The sequence below is a fragment of the Schistocerca gregaria genome, unplaced genomic scaffold (assembly GCF_023897955.1).
Source record: "Schistocerca gregaria isolate iqSchGreg1 unplaced genomic scaffold, iqSchGreg1.2 ptg000747l, whole genome shotgun sequence".
Taxonomy (NCBI): domain Eukaryota; kingdom Metazoa; phylum Arthropoda; class Insecta; order Orthoptera; family Acrididae; genus Schistocerca; species Schistocerca gregaria.
In genome coordinates this window covers 17,466-30,228 of record NW_026062123.1, presented here as the reverse complement: position 1 = coordinate 30,228, position 12,763 = coordinate 17,466, and the positions used below count along the sequence as shown (strand labels likewise).

Here is a 12,763-nt window from a genome sequence, read left to right as displayed (position 1 = left end):
AATATAGACGAGGGAAGCAGACACACGACGGCCATAGAAATGGTGTATGGCTTCATGCCACACGGTTCCAGTGTAGGCCTGAGCAACTGCATCTGTCGAGGCCCGTTAGCTCAGTTGGTTAGAGCGTCGTGCTAATAACGCGAAGGTCGTGGGTTCGATCCCCCCACGGGCCACTACGCATTTACTACTACGAAAAGGCAGCGCCTATTTCAGCTGGCGAGTGTGATGACCACCCTGCGTGGAAGTTGACAGAGGTTCCGAACCCGACCTGTCGGGAAGCGCTACAGCATTCACTCGCCAATGGCCATAGTGTGCTCGATACACTGGTTCTCAACCGATAAAGAGAAAATGAGAGGAAATGTCCGATTGCCGATGCGTAACAACTTTGGCCCTTGTCAGTACTTGGGCGGGTAAGTGCATCGGAACACAGGGTACTGTTGGCAGTTTTACTTCCTATTTTTCTTTCTCCTTTGTTTTCGGAGCCACAGCCCGATTCGGTCAGGGAGACGCCACCGTGAAATGAAGGGGCGTGCTGTGTGTCCATCGCCTCGCCTCTCCTTACCTCTCTCAGTCGTTTCTCGTGCTTGTTGTTTTGATATAGGCCGATTTGAGAGCGTCAGCTCTCGCGTCAGCCGAGCAAAGTCGAGACACACTACAGGCTGGTCTGCAGCGAGTAACAGGGAGGAAAACAAAACATTAATTTCAAGGCGCGTGGCAAAAGTACCCATACGCGAAATTAAAAGCCTGCTGCAGTGGCCGGGAATCGAACCCGGATCAACTGCTTGGAAGGCAACTATGCTGACCATTACACCACCACCGCACAAGGGAGCGCCCCGGCGCCGCACTGTGTCGGCTTCCCGCCTGTCGGCAGCGGCCGAAGGTGATGGTACCTGGCAGGCGCATTTCGAGGTAGGCTAGGGGAGCACATCCAGACGCATTCGGACAGCATATCCGCGCACATTTCGCATCCTTTGGCAAGAGTCGGCTCTGGCGACGCAAGAGTACGCAGAGGACGGCGTTCTGGCGGCGATTTTAAGCAGTACAGTGCAGGGTTCAGCGTCTGCAGCATCTTCTCGGCAGAATGCTATGGCGCTTGACGACAGTCCCACTTTCCCTTAAGACAACTGCTCGGGAAGCAGCTTGAAGTTGATACCGACCGGAGCATCGGTGGTTCAGTGGTAGAATGCTCGCCTGCCACGCGGGCGGCCCGGGTTCGATTCCCGGCCGATGCATCATTTTGCTTTTCCCGCGGTAATGCTGCCGTGTGGCTTGCGCGCTTGACATGCACGATCCACAAGAATGTATAGCTGGATTCCCTTGAGAAGACCGAGAACGCAGCACTGGCGGGTCCCCACTGGGACGCTCGCATCATGTTCTATAGACTAGCGTCGGCCTGGCCTCACAAGTTGCTGTGTCCAGGTGCCTCCGAGGCACTGAACTTTAACGACAAGGAGTGCTGCCTATCGTTGCAAAAGCTGCAGCAACACCGCAATCAACTGGGCCGGCAATGCACGTGTAGCAAACAGAACACGTTATCCAGGAAGTACAGTGTCTTCACGTCTAACATTCGGTATGATACTTACCCAGTTTCCAGGACAAACGGTTCACCGGTGCCTCGGTAGCGCAGTAGGCAGCGCGTAAGTCTCATAATCTTAAGGTCGTGAGTTCGATCCTCACCCGGGGCATTTAATTTTCTGTGACTGATGGTGGTGCTGTTGCTGGGGCCCCAACTTATTTCTTGTTTGTTATCCACAACGCTTCAGCGGGAAAATGTTTACTTCCTGTTATTGCTACTTACAGCTTCCCTTTTCCTCTTCTCCCAGCAGAGCATGAAGCCAAAAGCATTGCTCTGAGACGTTTGAGGTGCGCGCCTTGCCAGTCAGCATGCGCAAAGATGCTCGCAAAGAGAGATGGGCGCGGACGCGGGACTCGGCACGAAATGCGCCAAGGGACCGTCCGAACCGTCGAAGAAACGCACAGATCCGGTGTGGTCTAGTGGCTAGGATACCTGGCTTTCACCCAGGAGGCCCGGGTTCGATTCCCGGTACCGGAACGGAATTTTTTCCACACTACTCGTGACAAGTTTGAGCTGTCCGAGCTGCCGTTTCCCGTCCTGCTCGCAATATAGCTACTGTTTCGTGACAGTCAGCAGAATATAGACGAGGGAAGCAGACACACGACGGCCATAGAAATGGTGTATGGCTTCATGCCACACGGTTCCAGTGTAGGCCTGAGCAACTGCATCTGTCGAGGCCCGTTAGCTCAGTTGGTTAGAGCGTCGTGCTAATAACGCGAAGGTCGTGGGTTCGATCCCCCCACGGGCCACTACGCATTTACTACTGCGAAAAGGCAGCGCCTATTTCAGCTGGCGAGTGTGATGACCACCCTGCGTGGAAGTTGACAGAGGTTCCGAACCCGACCTGTCGGGAAGCGCTACAGCATTCACTCGCCAATGGCCATAGTGTGCTCGATACACTGGTTCTCAACCGATAAAGAGAAAATGAGAGGAAATGTCCGATTGCCGATGCGTAACAACTTTGGCCCTTGTCAGTACTTGGGCGGGTAAGTGCATCGGAACACAGGGTACTGTTGGCAGTTTTACTTCCTATTTTTCTTTCTCCTTTGTTTTCGGAGCCACAGCCCGATTCGGTCAGGGAGACGCCACCGTGAAATGAAGGGGCGTGCTGTGTGTCCATCGCCTCGCCTCTCCTTACCTCTCTCAGTCGTTTCTCGTGCTTGTTGTTTTGATATAGGCCGATTTGAGAGCGTCAGCTCTCGCGTCAGCCGAGCAAAGTCGAGACAAGTCGAGACACACTACAGGCTGGTCTGCAGCGAGTAACAGGGAGGAAAACAAAACATTAATTTCAAGGCGCGTGGCAAAAGTACCCATACGCGAAATTAAAAGCCTGCTGCGGTGGCCGGGAATCGAACCCGGATCAACTGCTTGGAAGGCAACTATGCTGACCATTACACCACCACCGCACAAGGGAGCGCCCCGGCGCCGCACTGTGTCGGCTTCCCGCCTGTCGGCAGCGGCCGAAGGTGATGGTACCTGGCAGGCGCATTTCGAGGTAGGCTAGGGGAGCACATCCAGACGCATTCGGACAGCATATCCGCGCACATTTCGCATCCTTTGGCAAGAGTCGGCTCTGGCGACGCAAGAGTACGCAGAGGACGGCGTTCTGGCGGCGATTTTAAGCAGTACAGTGCAGGGTTCAGCGTCTGCAGCATCTTCTCGGCAGAATGCTATGGCGCTTGACGACAGTCCCACTTTCCCTTAAGACAACTGCTCGGGAAGCAGCTTGAAGTTGATACCGACCGGAGCATCGGTGGTTCAGTGGTAGAATGCTCGCCTGCCACGCGGGCGGCCCGGGTTCGATTCCCGGCCGATGCATCATTTTGCTTTTCCCGCGGTAATGCTGCCGTGTGGCTTGCGCGCTTGACATGCACGATCCACAAGAATGTATAGCTGGATTCCCTTGAGAAGAACCGAGAACGCAGCACTGGCGGGTCCCCACTGGGACGCTCGCATCATGTTCTATAGACTAGCGTCGGCCTGGCCTCACAAGTTGCTGTGTCCAGGTGCCTCCGAGGCACTGAACTTTAACGACAAGGAGTGCTGCCTATCGTTGCAAAAGCTGCAGCAACACCGCAATCAACTGGGCCGGCAATGCACGTGTAGCAAACAGAACACGTTATCCAGGAAGTACAGTGTCTTCACGTCTAACATTCGGTATGATACTTACCCAGTTTCCAGGACAAACGGTTCACCGGTGCCTCGGTAGCGCAGTAGGCAGCGCGTAAGTCTCATAATCTTAAGGTCGTGAGTTCGATCCTCACCCGGGGCATTTAATTTTCTGTGACTGATGGTGGTGCTGTTGCTGGGGCCCCAACTTATTTCTTGTTTGTTATCCACAACGCTTCAGCGGGAAAATGTTTACTTCCTGTTATTGCTACTTACAGCTTCCCTTTTCCTCTTCTCCCAGCAGAGCATGAAGCCAAAAGCATTGCTCTGAGACGTTTGAGGTGCGCGCCTTGCCAGTCAGCATGCGCAAAGATGCTCGCAAAGAGAGATGGGCGCGGACGCGGGACTCGGCACGAAATGCGCCAAGGGACCGTCCGAACCGTCGAAGAAACGCACAGATCCGGTGTGGTCTAGTGGCTAGGATACCTGGCTTTCACCCAGGAGGCCCGGGTTCGATTCCCGGTACCGGAACGGAATTTTTTCCACACTACTCGTGACAAGTTTGAGCTGTCCGAGCTGCCGTTTCCCGTCCTGCTCGCAATATAGCTACTGTTTCGTGACAGTCAGCAGAATATAGACGAGGGAAGCAGACACACGACGGCCATAGAAATGGTGTATGGCTTCATGCCACACGGTTCCAGTGTAGGCCTGAGCAACTGCATCTGTCGAGGCCCGTTAGCTCAGTTGGTTAGAGCGTCGTGCTAATAACGCGAAGGTCGTGGGTTCGATCCCCCCACGGGCCACTACGCATTTACTACTACGAAAAGGCAGCGCCTATTTCAGCTGGCGAGTGTGATGACCACCCTGCGTGGAAGTTGACAGAGGTTCCGAACCCGACCTGTCGGGAAGCGCTACAGCATTCACTCGCCAATGGCCATAGTGTGCTCGATACACTGGTTCTCAACCGATAAAGAGAAAATGAGAGGAAATGTCCGATTGCCGATGCGTAACAACTTTGGCCCTTGTCAGTACTTGGGCGGGTAAGTGCATCGGAACACAGGGTACTGTTGGCAGTTTTACTTCCTATTTTTCTTTCTCCTTTGTTTTCGGAGCCACAGCCCGATTCGGTCAGGGAGACGCCACCGTGAAATGAAGGGGCGTGCTGTGTGTCCATCGCCTCGCCTCTCCTTACCTCTCTCAGTCGTTTCTCGTGCTTGTTGTTTTGATATAGGCCGATTTGAGAGCGTCAGCTCTCGCGTCAGCCGAGCAAAGTCGAGACAAGTCGAGACACACTACAGGCTGGTCTGCAGCGAGTAACAGGGAGGAAAACAAAACATTAATTTCAAGGCGCGTGGCAAAAGTACCCATACGCGAAATTAAAAGCCTGCTGCGGTGGCCGGGAATCGAACCCGGATCAACTGCTTGGAAGGCAACTATGCTGACCATTACACCACCACCGCACAAGGGAGCGCCCCGGCGCCGCACTGTGTCGGCTTCCCGCCTGTCGGCAGCGGCCGAAGGTGATGGTACCTGGCAGGCGCATTTCGAGGTAGGCTAGGGGAGCACATCCAGACGCATTCGGACAGCATATCCGCGCACATTTCGCATCCTTTGGCAAGAGTCGGCTCTGGCGACGCAAGAGTACGCAGAGGACGGCGTTCTGGCGGCGATTTTAAGCAGTACAGTGCAGGGTTCAGCGTCTGCAGCATCTTCTCGGCAGAATGCTATGGCGCTTGACGACAGTCCCACTTTCCCTTAAGACAACTGCTCGGGAAGCAGCTTGAAGTTGATACCGACCGGAGCATCGGTGGTTCAGTGGTAGAATGCTCGCCTGCCACGCGGGCGGCCCGGGTTCGATTCCCGGCCGATGCATCATTTTGCTTTTCCCGCGGTAATGCTGCCGTGTGGCTTGCGCGCTTGACATGCACGATCCACAAGAATGTATAGCTGGATTCCCTTGAGAAGAACCGAGAACGCAGCACTGGCGGGTCCCCACTGGGACGCTCGCATCATGTTCTATCGACTAGCGTCGGCCTGGCCTCACAAGTTGCTGTGTCCAGGTGCCTCCGAGGCACTGAACTTTAACGACAAGGAGTGCTGCCTATCGTTGCAAAAGCTGCAGCAACACCGCAATCAACTGGGCCGGCAATGCACGTGTAGCAAACAGAACACGTTATCCAGGAAGTACAGTGTCTTCACGTCTAACATTCGGTATGATACTTACCCAGTTTCCAGGACAAACGGTTCACCGGTGCCTCGGTAGCGCAGTAGGCAGCGCGTAAGTCTCATAATCTTAAGGTCGTGAGTTCGATCCTCACCCGGGGCATTTAATTTTCTGTGACTGATGGTGGTGCTGTTGCTGGGGCCCCAACTTATTTCTTGTTTGTTATCCACAACGCTTCAGCGGGAAAATGTTTACTTCCTGTTATTGCTACTTACAGCTTCCCTTTTCCTCTTCTCCCAGCAGAGCATGAAGCCAAAAGCATTGCTCTGAGACGTTTGAGGTGCGCGCCTTGCCAGTCAGCATGCGCAAAGATGCTCGCAAAGAGAGATGGGCGCGGACGCGGGACTCGGCACGAAATGCGCCAAGGGACCGTCCGAACCGTCGAAGAAACGCACAGATCCGGTGTGGTCTAGTGGCTAGGATACCTGGCTTTCACCCAGGAGGCCCGGGTTCGATTCCCGGTACCGGAACGGAATTTTTTCCACACTACTCGTGACAAGTTTGAGCTGTCCGAGCTGCCGTTTCCCGTCCTGCTCGCAATATAGCTACTGTTTCGTGACAGTCAGCAGAATATAGACGAGGGAAGCAGACACACGACGGCCATAGAAATGGTGTATGGCTTCATGCCACACGGTTCCAGTGTAGGCCTGAGCAACTGCATCTGTCGAGGCCCGTTAGCTCAGTTGGTTAGAGCGTCGTGCTAATAACGCGAAGGTCGTGGGTTCGATCCCCCCACGGGCCACTACGCATTTACTACTACGAAAAGGCAGCGCCTATTTCAGCTGGCGAGTGTGATGACCACCCTGCGTGGAAGTTGACAGAGGTTCCGAACCCGACCTGTCGGGAAGCGCTACAGCATTCACTCGCCAATGGCCATAGTGTGCTCGATACACTGGTTCTCAACCGATAAAGAGAAAATGAGAGGAAATGTCCGATTGCCGATGCGTAACAACTTTGGCCCTTGTCAGTACTTGGGCGGGTAAGTGCATCGGAACACAGGGTACTGTTGGCAGTTTTACTTCCTATTTTTCTTTCTCCTTTGTTTTCGGAGCCACAGCCCGATTCGGTCAGGGAGACGCCACCGTGAAATGAAGGGGCGTGCTGTGTGTCCATCGCCTCGCCTCTCCTTACCTCTCTCAGTCGTTTCTCGTGCTTGTTGTTTTGATATAGGCCGATTTGAGAGCGTCAGCTCTCGCGTCAGCCGAGCAAAGTCGAGACAAGTCGAGACACACTACAGGCTGGTCTGCAGCGAGTAACAGGGAGGAAAACAAAACATTAATTTCAAGGCGCGTGGCAAAAGTACCCATACGCGAAATTAAAAGCCTGCTGCGGTGGCCGGGAATCGAACCCGGATCAACTGCTTGGAAGGCAACTATGCTGACCATTACACCACCACCGCACAAGGGAGCGCCCCGGCGCCGCACTGTGTCGGCTTCCCGCCTGTCGGCAGCGGCCGAAGGTGATGGTACCTGGCAGGCGCATTTCGAGGTAGGCTAGGGGAGCACATCCAGACGCATTCGGACAGCATATCCGCGCACATTTCGCATCCTTTGGCAAGAGTCGGCTCTGGCGACGCAAGAGTACGCAGAGGACGGCGTTCTGGCGGCGATTTTAAGCAGTACAGTGCAGGGTTCAGCGTCTGCAGCATCTTCTCGGCAGAATGCTATGGCGCTTGACGACAGTCCCACTTTCCCTTAAGACAACTGCTCGGGAAGCAGCTTGAAGTTGATACCGACCGGAGCATCGGTGGTTCAGTGGTAGAATGCTCGCCTGCCACGCGGGCGGCCCGGGTTCGATTCCCGGCCGATGCATCATTTTGCTTTTCCCGCGGTAATGCTGCCGTGTGGCTTGCGCGCTTGACATGCACGATCCACAAGAATGTATAGCTGGATTCCCTTGAGAAGAACCGAGAACGCAGCACTGGCGGGTCCCCACTGGGACGCTCGCATCATGTTCTATAGACTAGCGTCGGCCTGGCCTCACAAGTTGCTGTGTCCAGGTGCCTCCGAGGCACTGAACTTTAACGACAAGGAGTGCTGCCTATCGTTGCAAAAGCTGCAGCAACACCGCAATCAACTGGGCCGGCAATGCACGTGTAGCAAACAGAACACGTTATCCAGGAAGTACAGTGTCTTCACGTCTAACATTCGGTATGATACTTACCCAGTTTCCAGGACAAACGGTTCACCGGTGCCTCGGTAGCGCAGTAGGCAGCGCGTAAGTCTCATAATCTTAAGGTCGTGAGTTCGATCCTCACCCGGGGCATTTAATTTTCTGTGACTGATGGTGGTGCTGTTGCTGGGGCCCCAACTTATTTCTTGTTTGTTATCCACAACGCTTCAGCGGGAAAATGTTTACTTCCTGTTATTGCTACTTACAGCTTCCCTTTTCCTCTTCTCCCAGCAGAGCATGAAGCCAAAAGCATTGCTCTGAGACGTTTGAGGTGCGCGCCTTGCCAGTCAGCATGCGCAAAGATGCTCGCAAAGAGAGATGGGCGCGGACGCGGGACTCGGCACGAAATGCGCCAAGGGACCGTCCGAACCGTCGAAGAAACGCACAGATCCGGTGTGGTCTAGTGGCTAGGATACCTGGCTTTCACCCAGGAGGCCCGGGTTCGATTCCCGGTACCGGAACGGAATTTTTTCCACACTACTCGTGACAAGTTTGAGCTGTCCGAGCTGCCGTTTCCCGTCCTGCTCGCAATATAGCTACTGTTTCGTGACAGTCAGCAGAATATAGACGAGGGAAGCAGACACACGACGGCCATAGAAATGGTGTATGGCTTCATGCCACACGGTTCCAGTGTAGGCCTGAGCAACTGCATCTGTCGAGGCCCGTTAGCTCAGTTGGTTAGAGCGTCGTGCTAATAACGCGAAGGTCGTGGGTTCGATCCCCCCACGGGCCACTACGCATTTACTACTACGAAAAGGCAGCGCCTATTTCAGCTGGCGAGTGTGATGACCACCCTGCGTGGAAGTTGACAGAGGTTCCGAACCCGACCTGTCGGGAAGCGCTACAGCATTCACTCGCCAATGGCCATAGTGTGCTCGATACACTGGTTCTCAACCGATAAAGAGAAAATGAGAGGAAATGTCCGATTGCCGATGCGTAACAACTTTGGCCCTTGTCAGTACTTGGGCGGGTAAGTGCATCGGAACACAGGGTACTGTTGGCAGTTTTACTTCCTATTTTTCTTTCTCCTTTGTTTTCGGAGCCACAGCCCGATTCGGTCAGGGAGACGCCACCGTGAAATGAAGGGGCGTGCTGTGTGTCCATCGCCTCGCCTCTCCTTACCTCTCTCAGTCGTTTCTCGTGCTTGTTGTTTTGATATAGGCCGATTTGAGAGCGTCAGCTCTCGCGTCAGCCGAGCAAAGTCGAGACAAGTCGAGACACACTACAGGCTGGTCTGCAGCGAGTAACAGGGAGGAAAACAAAACATTAATTTCAAGGCGCGTGGCAAAAGTACCCATACGCGAAATTAAAAGCCTGCTGCGGTGGCCGGGAATCGAACCCGGATCAACTGCTTGGAAGGCAACTATGCTGACCATTACACCACCACCGCACAAGGGAGCGCCCCGGCGCCGCACTGTGTCGGCTTCCCGCCTGTCGGCAGCGGCCGAAGGTGATGGTACCTGGCAGGCGCATTTCGAGGTAGGCTAGGGGAGCACATCCAGACGCATTCGGACAGCATATCCGCGCACATTTCGCATCCTTTGGCAAGAGTCGGCTCTGGCGACGCAAGAGTACGCAGAGGACGGCGTTCTGGCGGCGATTTTAAGCAGTACAGTGCAGGGTTCAGCGTCTGCAGCATCTTCTCGGCAGAATGCTATGGCGCTTGACGACAGTCCCACTTTCCCTTAAGACAACTGCTCGGGAAGCAGCTTGAAGTTGATACCGACCGGAGCATCGGTGGTTCAGTGGTAGAATGCTCGCCTGCCACGCGGGCGGCCCGGGTTCGATTCCCGGCCGATGCATCATTTTGCTTTTCCCGCGGTAATGCTGCCGTGTGGCTTGCGCGCTTGACATGCACGATCCACAAGAATGTATAGCTGGATTCCCTTGAGAAGAACCGAGAACGCAGCACTGGCGGGTCCCCACTGGGACGCTCGCATCATGTTCTATAGACTAGCGTCGGCCTGGCCTCACAAGTTGCTGTGTCCAGGTGCCTCCGAGGCACTGAACTTTAACGACAAGGAGTGCTGCCTATCGTTGCAAAAGCTGCAGCAACACCGCAATCAACTGGGCCGGCAATGCACGTGTAGCAAACAGAACACGTTATCCAGGAAGTACAGTGTCTTCACGTCTAACATTCGGTATGATACTTACCCAGTTTCCAGGACAAACGGTTCACCGGTGCCTCGGTAGCGCAGTAGGCAGCGCGTAAGTCTCATAATCTTAAGGTCGTGAGTTCGATCCTCACCCGGGGCATTTAATTTTCTGTGACTGATGGTGGTGCTGTTGCTGGGGCCCCAACTTATTTCTTGTTTGTTATCCACAACGCTTCAGCGGGAAAATGTTTACTTCCTGTTATTGCTACTTACAGCTTCCCTTTTCCTCTTCTCCCAGCAGAGCATGAAGCCAAAAGCATTGCTCTGAGACGTTTGAGGTGCGCGCCTTGCCAGTCAGCATGCGCAAAGATGCTCGCAAAGAGAGATGGGCGCGGACGCGGGACTCGGCACGAAATGCGCCAAGGGACCGTCCGAACCGTCGAAGAAACGCACAGATCCGGTGTGGTCTAGTGGCTAGGATACCTGGCTTTCACCCAGGAGGCCCGGGTTCGATTCCCGGTACCGGAACGGAATTTTTTCCACACTACTCGTGACAAGTTTGAGCTGTCCGAGCTGCCGTTTCCCGTCCTGCTCGCAATATAGCTACTGTTTCGTGACAGTCAGCAGAATATAGACGAGGGAAGCAGACACACGACGGCCATAGAAATGGTGTATGGCTTCATGCCACACGGTTCCAGTGTAGGCCTGAGCAACTGCATCTGTCGAGGCCCGTTAGCTCAGTTGGTTAGAGCGTCGTGCTAATAACGCGAAGGTCGTGGGTTCGATCCCCCCACGGGCCACTACGCATTTACTACTACGAAAAGGCAGCGCCTATTTCAGCTGGCGAGTGTGATGACCACCCTGCGTGGAAGTTGACAGAGGTTCCGAACCCGACCTGTCGGGAAGCGCTACAGCATTCACTCGCCAATGGCCATAGTGTGCTCGATACACTGGTTCTCAACCGATAAAGAGAAAATGAGAGGAAATGTCCGATTGCCGATGCGTAACAACTTTGGCCCTTGTCAGTACTTGGGCGGGTAAGTGCATCGGAACACAGGGTACTGTTGGCAGTTTTACTTCCTATTTTTCTTTCTCCTTTGTTTTCGGAGCCACAGCCCGATTCGGTCAGGGAGACGCCACCGTGAAATGAAGGGGCGTGCTGTGTGTCCATCGCCTCGCCTCTCCTTACCTCTCTCAGTCGTTTCTCGTGCTTGTTGTTTTGATATAGGCCGATTTGAGAGCGTCAGCTCTCGCGTCAGCCGAGAAAAGTCGAGACAAGTCGAGACACACTACAGGCTGGTCTGCAGCGAGTAACAGGGAGGAAAACAAAACATTAATTTCAAGGCGCGTGGCAAAAGTACCCATACGCGAAATTAAAAGCCTGCTGCGGTGGCCGGGAATCGAACCCGGATCAACTGCTTGGAAGGCAACTATGCTGACCATTACACCACCACCGCACAAGGGAGCGCCCCGGCGCCGCACTGTGTCGGCTTCCCGCCTGTCGGCAGCGGCCGAAGGTGATGGTACCTGGCAGGCGCATTTCGAGGTAGGCTAGGGGAGCACATCCAGACGCATTCGGACAGCATATCCGCGCACATTTCGCATCCTTTGGCAAGAGTCGGCTCTGGCGACGCAAGAGTACGCAGAGGACGGCGTTCTGGCGGCGATTTTAAGCAGTACAGTGCAGGGTTCAGCGTCTGCAGCATCTTCTCGGCAGAATGCTATGGCGCTTGACGACAGTCCCACTTTCCCTTAAGACAACTGCTCGGGAAGCAGCTTGAAGTTGATACCGACCGGAGCATCGGTGGTTCAGTGGTAGAATGCTCGCCTGCCACGCGGGCGGCCCGGGTTCGATTCCCGGCCGATGCATCATTTTGCTTTTCCCGCGGTAATGCTGCCGTGTGGCTTGCGCGCTTGACATGCACGATCCACAAGAATGTATAGCTGGATTCCCTTGAGAAGAACCGAGAACGCAGCACTGGCGGGTCCCCACTGGGACGCTCGCATCATGTTCTATAGACTAGCGTCGGCCTGGCCTCACAAGTTGCTGTGTCCAGGTGCCTCCGAGGCACTGAACTTTAACGACAAGGAGTGCTGCCTATCGTTGCAAAAGCTGCAGCAACACCGCAATCAACTGGGCCGGCAATGCACGTGTAGCAAACAGAACACGTTATCCAGGAAGTACAGTGTCTTCACGTCTAACATTCGGTGTGATACTTACCCAGTTTCCAGGACAAACGGTTCACCGGTGCCTCGGTAGCGCAGTAGGCAGCGCGTAAGTCTCATAATCTTAAGGTCGTGAGTTCGATCCTCACCCGGGGCATTTAATTTTCTGTGACTGATGGTGGTGCTGTTGCTGGGGCCCCAACTTATTTCTTGTTTGTTATCCACAACGCTTCAGCGGGAAAATGTTTACTTCCTGTTATTGCTACTTACAGCTTCCCTTTTCCTCTTCTCCCAGCAGAGCATGAAGCCAAAAGCATTGCTCTGAGACGTTTGAGGTGCGCGCCTTGCCAGTCAGCATGCGCAAAGATGCTCGCAAAGAGAGATGGGCGCGGACGCGGGACTCGGCACGAAATGCGCCAA

The 12,763-nt window shown here is 54.5% G+C and overlaps 29 non-coding genes across 29 annotated transcripts; 23 read left to right on the top strand and 6 right to left on the bottom strand.

The window, feature by feature from the left end:
* Positions 1 to 99: 99 nt before the first annotated feature.
* On the top strand, positions 100 to 173 carry Trnai-aau (transfer RNA isoleucine (anticodon AAU)). Its single transcript has one exon. It is a non-coding gene; the product is annotated as a tRNA-Ile (tRNA).
* Positions 174 to 748: 575 nt separating this feature from the next.
* Trnag-ucc (transfer RNA glycine (anticodon UCC)) lies at positions 749 to 820 on the bottom strand. The gene has a single exon. It is a non-coding gene; the product is annotated as a tRNA-Gly (tRNA).
* Positions 821 to 1,161: 341 nt separating this feature from the next.
* Trnag-gcc (transfer RNA glycine (anticodon GCC)) lies at positions 1,162 to 1,232 on the top strand. Its single transcript has one exon. It is a non-coding gene; the product is annotated as a tRNA-Gly (tRNA).
* A 380-nt stretch (positions 1,233 to 1,612) lies between these two features.
* On the top strand, positions 1,613 to 1,685 carry Trnam-cau (transfer RNA methionine (anticodon CAU)). The gene has a single exon. It is a non-coding gene; the product is annotated as a tRNA-Met (tRNA).
* A 296-nt stretch (positions 1,686 to 1,981) lies between these two features.
* Trnae-uuc (transfer RNA glutamic acid (anticodon UUC)) lies at positions 1,982 to 2,053 on the top strand. The gene has a single exon. It is a non-coding gene; the product is annotated as a tRNA-Glu (tRNA).
* A 198-nt stretch (positions 2,054 to 2,251) lies between these two features.
* On the top strand, positions 2,252 to 2,325 carry Trnai-aau (transfer RNA isoleucine (anticodon AAU)). The gene has a single exon. It is a non-coding gene; the product is annotated as a tRNA-Ile (tRNA).
* Positions 2,326 to 2,910: 585 nt separating this feature from the next.
* On the bottom strand, positions 2,911 to 2,982 carry Trnag-ucc (transfer RNA glycine (anticodon UCC)). Its single transcript has one exon. It is a non-coding gene; the product is annotated as a tRNA-Gly (tRNA).
* Positions 2,983 to 3,323: 341 nt separating this feature from the next.
* Trnag-gcc (transfer RNA glycine (anticodon GCC)) lies at positions 3,324 to 3,394 on the top strand. The gene has a single exon. It is a non-coding gene; the product is annotated as a tRNA-Gly (tRNA).
* Positions 3,395 to 3,775: 381 nt separating this feature from the next.
* On the top strand, positions 3,776 to 3,848 carry Trnam-cau (transfer RNA methionine (anticodon CAU)). The gene has a single exon. It is a non-coding gene; the product is annotated as a tRNA-Met (tRNA).
* A 296-nt stretch (positions 3,849 to 4,144) lies between these two features.
* Trnae-uuc (transfer RNA glutamic acid (anticodon UUC)) lies at positions 4,145 to 4,216 on the top strand. Its single transcript has one exon. It is a non-coding gene; the product is annotated as a tRNA-Glu (tRNA).
* Positions 4,217 to 4,414: 198 nt separating this feature from the next.
* Trnai-aau (transfer RNA isoleucine (anticodon AAU)) lies at positions 4,415 to 4,488 on the top strand. Its single transcript has one exon. It is a non-coding gene; the product is annotated as a tRNA-Ile (tRNA).
* A 585-nt stretch (positions 4,489 to 5,073) lies between these two features.
* Trnag-ucc (transfer RNA glycine (anticodon UCC)) lies at positions 5,074 to 5,145 on the bottom strand. Its single transcript has one exon. It is a non-coding gene; the product is annotated as a tRNA-Gly (tRNA).
* A 341-nt stretch (positions 5,146 to 5,486) lies between these two features.
* On the top strand, positions 5,487 to 5,557 carry Trnag-gcc (transfer RNA glycine (anticodon GCC)). The gene has a single exon. It is a non-coding gene; the product is annotated as a tRNA-Gly (tRNA).
* Positions 5,558 to 5,938: 381 nt separating this feature from the next.
* Positions 5,939 to 6,011, top strand: Trnam-cau (transfer RNA methionine (anticodon CAU)). The gene has a single exon. It is a non-coding gene; the product is annotated as a tRNA-Met (tRNA).
* Positions 6,012 to 6,307: 296 nt separating this feature from the next.
* Trnae-uuc (transfer RNA glutamic acid (anticodon UUC)) lies at positions 6,308 to 6,379 on the top strand. The gene has a single exon. It is a non-coding gene; the product is annotated as a tRNA-Glu (tRNA).
* A 198-nt stretch (positions 6,380 to 6,577) lies between these two features.
* Positions 6,578 to 6,651, top strand: Trnai-aau (transfer RNA isoleucine (anticodon AAU)). The gene has a single exon. It is a non-coding gene; the product is annotated as a tRNA-Ile (tRNA).
* A 585-nt stretch (positions 6,652 to 7,236) lies between these two features.
* Positions 7,237 to 7,308, bottom strand: Trnag-ucc (transfer RNA glycine (anticodon UCC)). The gene has a single exon. It is a non-coding gene; the product is annotated as a tRNA-Gly (tRNA).
* A 341-nt stretch (positions 7,309 to 7,649) lies between these two features.
* Trnag-gcc (transfer RNA glycine (anticodon GCC)) lies at positions 7,650 to 7,720 on the top strand. The gene has a single exon. It is a non-coding gene; the product is annotated as a tRNA-Gly (tRNA).
* Positions 7,721 to 8,101: 381 nt separating this feature from the next.
* On the top strand, positions 8,102 to 8,174 carry Trnam-cau (transfer RNA methionine (anticodon CAU)). Its single transcript has one exon. It is a non-coding gene; the product is annotated as a tRNA-Met (tRNA).
* A 296-nt stretch (positions 8,175 to 8,470) lies between these two features.
* On the top strand, positions 8,471 to 8,542 carry Trnae-uuc (transfer RNA glutamic acid (anticodon UUC)). The gene has a single exon. It is a non-coding gene; the product is annotated as a tRNA-Glu (tRNA).
* A 198-nt stretch (positions 8,543 to 8,740) lies between these two features.
* Trnai-aau (transfer RNA isoleucine (anticodon AAU)) lies at positions 8,741 to 8,814 on the top strand. Its single transcript has one exon. It is a non-coding gene; the product is annotated as a tRNA-Ile (tRNA).
* Positions 8,815 to 9,399: 585 nt separating this feature from the next.
* On the bottom strand, positions 9,400 to 9,471 carry Trnag-ucc (transfer RNA glycine (anticodon UCC)). Its single transcript has one exon. It is a non-coding gene; the product is annotated as a tRNA-Gly (tRNA).
* A 341-nt stretch (positions 9,472 to 9,812) lies between these two features.
* On the top strand, positions 9,813 to 9,883 carry Trnag-gcc (transfer RNA glycine (anticodon GCC)). Its single transcript has one exon. It is a non-coding gene; the product is annotated as a tRNA-Gly (tRNA).
* Positions 9,884 to 10,264: 381 nt separating this feature from the next.
* Trnam-cau (transfer RNA methionine (anticodon CAU)) lies at positions 10,265 to 10,337 on the top strand. The gene has a single exon. It is a non-coding gene; the product is annotated as a tRNA-Met (tRNA).
* A 296-nt stretch (positions 10,338 to 10,633) lies between these two features.
* On the top strand, positions 10,634 to 10,705 carry Trnae-uuc (transfer RNA glutamic acid (anticodon UUC)). Its single transcript has one exon. It is a non-coding gene; the product is annotated as a tRNA-Glu (tRNA).
* Positions 10,706 to 10,903: 198 nt separating this feature from the next.
* Trnai-aau (transfer RNA isoleucine (anticodon AAU)) lies at positions 10,904 to 10,977 on the top strand. The gene has a single exon. It is a non-coding gene; the product is annotated as a tRNA-Ile (tRNA).
* Positions 10,978 to 11,562: 585 nt separating this feature from the next.
* On the bottom strand, positions 11,563 to 11,634 carry Trnag-ucc (transfer RNA glycine (anticodon UCC)). Its single transcript has one exon. It is a non-coding gene; the product is annotated as a tRNA-Gly (tRNA).
* Positions 11,635 to 11,975: 341 nt separating this feature from the next.
* Trnag-gcc (transfer RNA glycine (anticodon GCC)) lies at positions 11,976 to 12,046 on the top strand. Its single transcript has one exon. It is a non-coding gene; the product is annotated as a tRNA-Gly (tRNA).
* Positions 12,047 to 12,427: 381 nt separating this feature from the next.
* Positions 12,428 to 12,500, top strand: Trnam-cau (transfer RNA methionine (anticodon CAU)). The gene has a single exon. It is a non-coding gene; the product is annotated as a tRNA-Met (tRNA).
* Positions 12,501 to 12,763: the final 263 nt, after the last annotated feature.